This window comes from Cavia porcellus, unplaced genomic scaffold, assembly GCF_034190915.1.
Source record: "Cavia porcellus strain 051 isolate PalLab524CR breed Dunkin Hartley unplaced genomic scaffold, mCavPor4.1 scaffold_1, whole genome shotgun sequence".
NCBI classification, from domain to species: domain Eukaryota; kingdom Metazoa; phylum Chordata; class Mammalia; order Rodentia; family Caviidae; genus Cavia; species Cavia porcellus.
Window position 1 is genome coordinate 45,229,583 of NW_026947484.1, and position 9,708 is coordinate 45,239,290.

Consider the following 9,708-nt stretch of genomic DNA (forward strand, 5'->3'; position numbering starts at 1 on the left):
TTAATGGCTCAGACATCTGGTCGCACTGAGACAACAGCAGAAAGGATGGACAAGCAGTGACACAGATGTGCAAAACAGCCGAGCCCTCTGCTGAACAAAATGTCCCCGTGCCCCAGCAGCCTCTGGCAAGACTGCCACTGTGGGACACTGTTGCCGCAGGACACAGGCCAGGTGAGCAGACGGGAACCAGTGGCAGCCGGGCCCAGGGTCCCGCTGGGTCCTGTGATCTCCTGCCTCCACCCCCTGCTGCCCCCCAGTCCCCTAAAGACAAGGCAACGTCAGAGCGATAGAACAGGTCGCTGGCCACCCCCAGCTCTGCTTCCGAGAAAAAGGATGCTTGTGCACCCTCTGCAGGGTCGGACCCCACTCCAGAGCCCTGGTGACCTGCGGCTGGAGAGAGATGCTGGGGTCTCCCAGGGAGGATGAGTCAGGACGATGCCCGGCCCGGCCACTGTGAGTCTAGGTCCAGGAGGCTGCGGCTTGGGACAGACTTCTGCTCCGCACACCCGTCTGTCAGGAGCTCTGGCATCCAACAGGGCGGGATTCCATGTGGTGAGCACGCTTGCAGCTCATCAACTTCAAAGTGCATCGGCCCATGGATTCAAGAGCAGGAGGGTGGAGGAGGGAGAGAATTCAGCCCTTCCTGGCCTGTGTCCTGTGCAGCCAGCCCAGCACATGAAGGTCTGCATTTACCCCGGTCCACCCAGAGGTTTGCAAAGAGACCTGCTGACCTTCTCCCCTGAGTCTTGCCTTAGGGATGTCACTGGCCAGGATATGGGGACACAGACTCATCAACTGAAAACCCAGTGAGGGGCCTCAGTCATCCCCAAACTCATGCTCAGGGCTTCTCCTAGTTAGTATGGACTCCACTGCACCTGAATGGTCTAACCCTCACACCTCCATAGGAACAGTGGGAAGGGGCAAGAATGGGGCAAGGTCTGCCCTGCTGGACCTCAGGGCCAGAATCTTGCATAAAAGAAGCCTGTGTATGGCAGACCCGTGGTCATGATGGAAACAGGCTGCTCCTTCAGACTTAGAAGACATCCACATGGTCTCTGATGGCTGCTCAGCCTCCAGCTATCACACCCAGACGCCAGGTAGCAGAGAAGTGACTTCCCAAGACCTCACACATTGTTCTTCCCACACCTCATGACCAAAGCTTAGTAAGGTAACTCTATAATCTTTTCTCTGGGTAAACACTTGCTCAGCCAATCCTGGGGACTTGTAAGAAAAGGCAGAGTGTTGGGGCCAACAGTGGTCTCACCACACTGTGTATATGGGGACCACAGCTGCTATCTAAGTCGTCAGTCTTATCCTTGGACAGAAAATGTTTCTGAAGCACGCGTTTTCTGTGCATTGGAGAATTTTCCCTTTCGACTTCCTGTCCCATTGCCTACAAGTCACCCTCAGAACCCAGCCTGCCCCCTCCTCCCATGGCCTTCTGGATCCCTGTTTTACACTGTTACTGCACTCCTTTTCCTTCAAAGCCTGTGGCTCCTGGTCAACTGTCTTTGTGTAAGGATTGTCACATCTGAAAACAAAACTCTCAGCTTCGTGAGGGCAGGGACCCTGCTTTGCCTTCCAGTGTGTGAAACTCCCTAGTAACCCCGGGAAGTCAGCCTGAGCTCATCAGCCTTTAGCTGGTAGATGGAACATCTTGAGACCAGATTTTGAAGAAAGAAACCACTTTAGCATCATACAAGACAAAGGCAGGACCCGGAATCCAGACATCTTGAAAACCCGCCTCTCTAAACTTGTCCCAGCCATGTACTGTGGCGCACACCTGTAATCCCAGTACTCAAGGAGGCCGAGGCAGGAGGGTCAAAAGTTTGAACTCACCTGGCCAACTTAGTAACTTAGCAAGACATTGTCATCCAATAACAGAGGGCTAGGATGAAGCTCCCTCCATATGAAGGCCCAGGGTTCAATCCCGAGAACCACAAGGACAGCAACAAAACTCATCCAATCAGGGCTCCAGCCATCTGGGGGGAGAGATGAAGCCTCACCTCCAGCCTCCAGACAAAGCCCCACCCCTGCACCCCATCCCTCTGTTGTCTGGACTCTGCCATGTTCAGTCACCTCAAGGTGAGGACACCCAGACTATTTCTCCTTCTGAAGGGGAGGCTGGAAGCAAGCTGCTTGGTCAGTTGTTTGACAGATTGGTTGTCTAGTTAGTTTTGGTTAGTTAGTTGGCTGGTTGGCTGGTTGGCTGGTTGGCTGATTGGCTGGTTGGTTGATTGGCTGGTTGGCTGGTTGGCTGGTTGGCTGATTGGCTGGTTGGTTGATTGGCTGGTTGGCTGGTTGGCTGATTGGCTGGTTGGTTGATTGGCTGGTTGGCTGATTGGCTGGTTGGCTGATTGGCTGGTTGGTTGATTGGCTGGTTGGCTGGTTGGCTGATTGGCTGGTTGGTTGATTGGCTGGTTGGCTGATTGGCTGGTTGGCTGATTGGCTGGTTGGTTGATTGGCTGGTTGGCTGGTTGGCTGATTGGCTGGTTGGTTGATTGGCTGGTTGGCTGGTTGGCTGATTGGCTGGTTGGTTGATTGGCTGGTTGGCTGATTGGCTGGTTGGCTGGTTGGTTGATTGGCTGGTTGGCCGGTTGGTTGATTGGCTGGTTGGCTGGTTGGTTGACTGGCTGGTTGGCTGGTTGGTTGACTGGCTGGTTGGCTGGTTGGTAGGATGGTCGGGGAGTGAGTAAGCCACTTCCCCAGCCAAGCCATGATACTCCCCTGAGGGCTTACAGGGGGCTGGAGAAGATGCGTAAGCAGAGACCGGTCCATCTGGTCCCTTCCCCAGCATCTTCACAACCCACCTTCCTCGGCCATTCATGTTTCCATAGGGTCAGCATGTTCTTTGTGGAGACCCCAGTGGATTCCAAACCTGCTCCTTCACAAAGGGGAAGGAGGTGGCCTTCACTGCCCTGGTGCTAGAAGACTCCAGGAGCACAACCTCCTAACGTAGTGGGTCCCTTCGCTTGTTGAAAAAAGAAGTGAAGGACTTGGGAAGATGAAGCAGGAAGATTCCAAGTTTGAGCCCTGCCTGGGGTCTTATTAAGACCCTGTTCAACATTAAAAATATGAGGTGGGCATTATTGTGCATGCCTCTAATCCGAGTACTTGAAAGGCTAAGGCAAGCGGGTCACTGTGAGTTCGAGGCTAGCCTGGGCTGTGTAGTGAGTTCAGCCTAAACTACAGAGCAAGACCCTGTCTCACACCAACAAAAATAGTTGGGTTCAATCCTCTGTTACCCCCACCCTGCAAAAGAAGAAGAAAAGACTGAAGAAGCGCTTACTGGTAATGGCACCACGCCTGTGTAAAAGTGGGCGGAGGCAGCCTGGTGCTCCGAGGCTGGTATTCTTCAAATCCGCCACTGATGGAGCTGGAGAGGCCGCTGGCCGGTTGAGCCACAGGAGATGTCTCCTATGTAAGCGGGTTCCTCTTCTTCAGATTCATTGTCAGAGGTCACAAAAAGTTAAAGGGAAGCAAATTATTTTCCTGGGAAGGATAAAGAATGAGACAAGGATTGGCAGAGAGGAAGCTGTTTTTGTTTGGGTTGGTTGTTTTTGTAGTACTGGAGATTGAACCTAGGGCCTTTCCACTGACCCACATCCTGAGCCCTTTTTTACTTTTTAGTTTGAGAGGGTCTCACTAAGTTCCCCAGGCTGGGTACAAATCGCGACCCTCTTCCCAGGGTGCTGGGATCCTAGATATGCACCAGCTTGCAGTGCCGCTTTGGAGGAAGGTACTTACACTTTACTGTGCTGGCCGCCTGGGGGAAGGTGGTGCTTCTAGTCCAGGGTTCCCCTTAGAGGTTTAGGTCCTGGAGGTTTGCAAAGGGGGCCAAAGACCACTGTTTGTAACAGCCTCACCCCGTCCCATGATTCTGCTGTTGGTGATCCAAGGATGGTGCTCAGAGAGACCAGAAGGCAGGACTGACCTCTGAGCAGGCTCCTCCTGTACTGTGCCACAGCTGGGCGTCTTCAGGACTCAACACAGGCTACCTGGGCCCATGGTATTGTGGGAACACGTGAAACCCAAGCAGACATTCCTTGCCTCCTCAGGAAGATATGGGGCTGGGCTCTGGAACAGGGGTCAGGGGCTCTGAGAGGACCTGCAGGAGAGCCAGGATGGAGAACGGGAAGCCCCAGGGAGGCCTCCCCTGGTAGGGGGGTCGGTCCTTTTCTCAGGAGCACCCCCTTCCTGCAGCCAGAACCCCACAGGGCCATGCTGAGCGCAGGGGTGGGCTCCCCAAGGGACCCTCTCTGGACCCAGGTATGATAGCTTCGAACTTTCCTGGAACACCCAGAAGGGGTCTGGGGTCAGTTTTACAAAGATGGGGTACAGAGTCACACGCTGGCCCAATGAGGGGTTCCCTTTAGAGAGAGGCCACTGACTCTATGGTGTAACAGTGTAACCTGGGTTTGTGTCTCCAGAAGTCAGAGAATTAATTCAAGGACAGAGGAAGTAGACAAGACAATGTTTATCAGCCCACTTATGCCCAACTTTGCAATGTTTTGAATTTTTGAATGAAATTCATATATGTCAGCTAGAAAGTCAAGGAACAAAACTTTGAAGAGAAAACATTATGTTCCACTGTTATGGGCAGTCCAAAATTAGGACACTAGACATTGAAGGGTTAAGAAGAGGGAATTAATTGCAATGGGCAGGAGGGACCTGAAAGTGAGTCACCCTGGGGACTTCTGTCTAGGAGATCTTATAGCAAAAAACAACCAGGGTCCACACCACTCTGGGTGAAGCTAAGGTCAGCCTACAAAGGACTAGAAACGAGCCTGTAAGAACTCAGAAATGTAGCAAGCAGGCGTCTATAGTGCCTCTTGCCCATCCTGCCCAAGTGGTTCACTGAAAGAACAAAGTGAAAAGGAAAAAAAGCACTTTCCACATAGGCAAGCTCACAAGTCCTTATGTGGGCATCAGGCACCTTGCTCCTTACCCCCCTGGACTTAACTGTCCACCTTGTGCCTGTTAACTCCTGAGCTCAGGCTTCTGCTTATCTGACCAAGGCCTGGTCATCCTGACTCCACCTTGGGCCTCCTGCCTGTCGAGCTGCCTGCGATCTTCCGCCTGACTTGCCTGTCTACAACAGCAGCAGCCACCCCTCTACTCCCTCCTGTCCCCTACTCCAGGGAGAAACCCTGAGATGGTCCACCGTGAGACCTGAGGGCATCATGGTACAGAGCACATGGGCTCCTCTGAGGTGATTCTACCGTGACCCCCACAGGCTGTGCTCTTTATATCTCTAAGCCACTTCCTGCTTCCTTCTCTAGGTCAGGAGCTTCACAGTTGGTGTGAGTCATTCACCTACGAGGCCCAGAGGCCACGGCTTGCCTCTTAGGGAGGAGTGGAGGACAGGACTTGGATGGGCAGTGTTGGTTTGCTGCTAAGGAAACCCTGTAACTGTCATCAGCTTACAGGAACCTGGTGCTGGACACAGAGGCTGGGGAATCCATGAATCACCTGCTTTGCAGCTCCCCGCAGTGCTCACGCCAGGCCCTCAGTTCTCACGCCAGGCCCTCAGTTCTCAGGAGGCCTTGGGCAAACAGACAGTGGAAGCCATTTTGAGTCCTCACTGGAGCTTGCTCTGTCAAGGGGCCAGGCCTCCTAGAGGATCATCTTTGTCCCGAGAAAGATGGTTCTCTCTCAGCGACTACACTTCAGAACAAGGAGGCAACCACAGCTCAGATGTGAGACAGTGGCCTTCCTGTTCCCTGGGAAGGGTTGTTCTGTTGGAGAACAAAGGACTAAGCACCAGCACTTGAGTTGGTTAAAGTCAATGCACCAAGTCAGCACTAGCTGTTAGCTTGTCTCCCAGTTTTAGTCCCTAAACTTTCTGCCTTGTGAAAATATAGTGTCAGCACAGATACACCTGAGATTGCTCAGAAAATGCAGAGTTCTAACTGTTCCTGGGGACTCTGAGGGACCCTGTTTTAGGGACGAAGCTGGGGTCCGGGGCTTGGGGCAAAGGCTCCACAAGGGTGGCCCCTTCTGTAGACACCTGGATATAACAGAAGAACAGGCAGAGAAAGGTCCAGAATCTCAGGCCAGCCTGGGCGACAGTGTCCTGAAAGTTGTCAGGGCTCCCGACTTGACTTCCAGAGAGATCATCTACAAGACAGAAGGAGGTACTCCCAGGCTATCTGTGTGGAAAAGCAGCAACATCATATGTAAAGCTATGGAAATAAACATACAAAAATGTCATGCTTTTAATTATTGAGGGCGTAGGGAAATTGGGATTCTTACACCCTACTTATAAAAGTATAAACTGGTAAACTTTGCTGGTTGGAACTGGCTGCAGTCTGAGGCAAAGACAATGCTGGCTCTGTAGTCACCAAGCCCTTATTTTCTTTCTGCATATGAATGTAGAAAACCACATTTCCCAGCTTCCGTGGTAATTAGAAGTAGCCACGTGACTGAATCCCAACCTATTAAAAACCACTTCAAGGTCTGAGTCCTAAACTATATGTCTGATTATCCATTCTCTCCCTTCATTTTTACCCACCTGTTGAAATCAGAGGATCCATTAGATATCTCCACAGTGTAGCAAATGGGAAGGTAACATACGGACAATTCTTGGTCCTGGATAGGTCACCAGGCAACCTCAGTCCCAGCTGGGTGACTTACACTGAATTGTACATAAGAGAATTACATGTTAAGCCACTGAGATTTGGGAGTGTTTGCTATAACATTTAATCTTTCCTGCCTGGTGTAGTGTCAAACATGTTACATATGTTTTAAAACGTTGCTCTAGCAATAAGCATTTTTTGGAGACATATCCTAAGAAAATAATTAAGGATAGTCACTATGGTATTATTAAAATAGAAAAAATAATAAACATTCATCTCCAACAATAGAAGATTCATTAAATAGATACGGTAGCTCTACAAAGGAGTATTATTTAACATTAATATTGAAATGTGTTAATTAAGAGCAAGTATCCAAAAAACATGGAAGAGTTTGAGCCCATAACTATTCAGGTATGTAAATGTATGCACAGCAAAGCTCTGGGAATGTACTTAAAAAGCAAGATTATTTCTGGTAAAAGGATAACGGGTGGCTTTATAAAAAAAATTATCTCTTCAGTTTAATGTTTTTTCTACAACAAGCACATATATTTTTCCAGTTAAAAATGTGTTTTTCAGTATCCTGCTGGAGGTGGATGGGTCTTCTTTGAACTTGAAGGCTGAACTTGCTCCGCCTGACTGGTGAGTACTTTGTGTACAAAGATAACCCAGGTCCCTGAATGCTCCTCTGGGTTCAAATGCCACCATCCACAAGGTTAGGCGTGGTTTGCTCAAAGCACAGAAGTGAAGTATTCTGTCACACCATACACAGAACTTACCAGTCAGATACCTATTTGATCTTCACAAAGGACAACTTTCCAGCCCTCCACACAGTGCAGGCAGGGCTCAGCTCCCTTGACAAAGCGCTCTGGTTTTAAGAAAGGAAGTGCCTTTCACCGCAGTATTTCTCAGAACCTAAGAACTCTTTGTAGGGGGGCCTACTTTAGATACTTTTGGAAAACTGCCCCACCACAGGGTCCCTCTCGCCCACAAGAGCTGAATGACGCAGAGCGCCGGGCAGAGAATCACACCCTAACTATAGGTCTTTATTTAGCAACCTGGCAACCTCGCCACAAAATAAACTTGAGAGCCTGAAGCTTCCAGTGCCCTGACCTGCAAGATCAAAGAGTCTCTCCCCACTTACCAAGTGAACTTTTAAAAAAAAGTTTTAACAAAAGGCCAGTTTTTGTCCTGACCTTCTAAATATGTGGTCTGCCAAAATTAAGTTGAAACTGGACTTTTTTCCTGCCGAATCCATGCTTGCATGGTGGGAACGGGCTGCTCAGGCTTCCCGTCAAGGAAGGTTCCTCTGGGTTCTGTGAGCAGACCGTGCAGAAACACAAACCACTGGTAAGTTCTGTGTGTGGTATTTAACTCGCTGTGTTTTCAGCAAACCACATGTCTCCAAAATGAAGACATGAAAGGAAGGAAGGACTTATTTTTAGTGAAATCCTGGCGTTCTGCCTTAGCAAAAGGGGCTTTTCTATGACAAATGGAAATCCAGGTCTGACCCTGTCCCAGGACTAAGGACAGAACCTACAAGAAAACTTTTGCCATCGTTCTCCCATTTCTCTGTAACTCAGATCCTACCTGTCCATCAGGCTCAGCAACAAACAAACTATGGAGGCTTCCCAGGACAGCCAGCCTATCCCGTGTCTTTCCTATATCTAAGTTCCTTTGCAGTGAATGTGCAATTTAAATACCTAGCCATCCCCCATATCCGCAGGGTATATGTCCCAAAGCCCTAATGCAGCCCAGTACCAAAGCCCACATATGCTATCTTTCCAATACATATACTTCTATGATAAAGTTCAGTTTATAAATTAGGCACATGAAGAGATGAAAAACGTTGGTAAAACAGAATAATTATAATAACATACTGATACTGCTACAGCAGTCTGTAATGGAGATGGCTCCTAAGTGACTTTCAGGTGGGTAGTATATACAGCACGGATCCACAGCACAGATCCACTGCATGAAGGGACCATTTGCATCCTAGGCTGGGTAGGAGAGGCCTGGCTTGAGATTTCATCATGTTCCTCAGATTGGTGGTGTGTACTTTAAAATCTACCAATCGTTTATTTCTGGAATTTTCCACTAAATGTTTTTGGCCTGTGGTTGACCTCAGTAGGCGAAACTGTGAAAAGCAAAACCTCAGAGAAGGGTAGAGGGTAACTGTGACTCAAGTGCCTGTGGTCTATGGGTGGACACATTCCAGACTCACGTGAAAGGTCAGCCTAGAATTGCTTGGGGTCCTTGAGAGCCCAGCCCCTTCCGTGTCCCTCTGTCCTCGGGTATTTGGAGCCCTCTGCTGAGTAGAGGCTAAGCACATGGGTTTTGGCTTGGGAGTGCTGTGTTTTGAGCACGTCACTTGCTCTCCCTGAATGTTAGTTTCTTTTGAGACTTGTTCCTTTTTTTTTTGAGGCAGGGTTTCACTATGCAGTTCAGGCTGGCCTTGAGCTCACAGCAATCCTCGTGCCTCAGCCTCTGGAGTGCTGGGATTACAGGCACATACCATCATGCCTAGCTACTTCCTTACTTTTAAAATGATCGTAGAAGTCATGTTGAGAATTAAATGAGAACATTCATGCAATGCACTTCACACTAAAAAAAAAAGTGCTTTATTGTTTAACAGTGCCCCCCCACCAAGTCAGGCATAGTGGCATATGCTGATCATCTCAGCACTCAGGAGGCTGAGGCAGGAGGATTGATGCAAGTTTGAGCCTAGCCTGGGCTACAAAGTAAGTTCAAGGCCAGCCTCAATGCATAATGAAACTCTGTCTCAAAAAGACAAGACAAAAAAAAAAAAAAAGTGGTAAAAAAAAGTCTCCCAGTTCTTTGAAACAGTTCCCATCTGGAGGTGGCACTCCATGTCCCTGACCTTGAACATGGTCTCTGAAACGGGTGATAGTGTCCGGCTTCAGCCAGAAGAAAACATGCTTGCCACGTCCCGCTCCTTCTCGGAACCCAGATACCACAGGGTGAAGGAGCTGGTCCAATGCAGAAATGTGTCCTGGCTCAAAGCCCAGCTGAGGTTCACACCAACGGTCACACAACAGCCAAGATGCTTTCGGGATGACGCCAGCCACAGCCACACCTGGCTATCACCATGGAAACCGGACACCAGAAACCC

The 9,708-nt window shown here is 49.6% G+C and overlaps 1 long non-coding RNA gene across 2 annotated transcripts; it reads right to left on the reverse strand.

The window, feature by feature from the left end:
• Nucleotides 1–383: 383 nt before the first annotated feature.
• LOC134475735 (uncharacterized) lies at nt 384–6,712 on the reverse strand. 2 transcript variants are annotated; one of them, XR_010046959.1, is made up of 5 exons: nt 6,515–6,712; nt 3,935–6,120; nt 3,748–3,817; nt 3,290–3,492; nt 384–2,665 (listed from the first exon to the last, which is right to left on the reverse strand). It is a non-coding gene; the product is annotated as an uncharacterized LOC134475735 (long non-coding RNA). The 2 variants fall into 2 exon arrangements; XR_010046957.1 differs by having other exon boundaries at nt 384–3,492.
• Nucleotides 6,713–9,708: the final 2,996 nt, after the last annotated feature.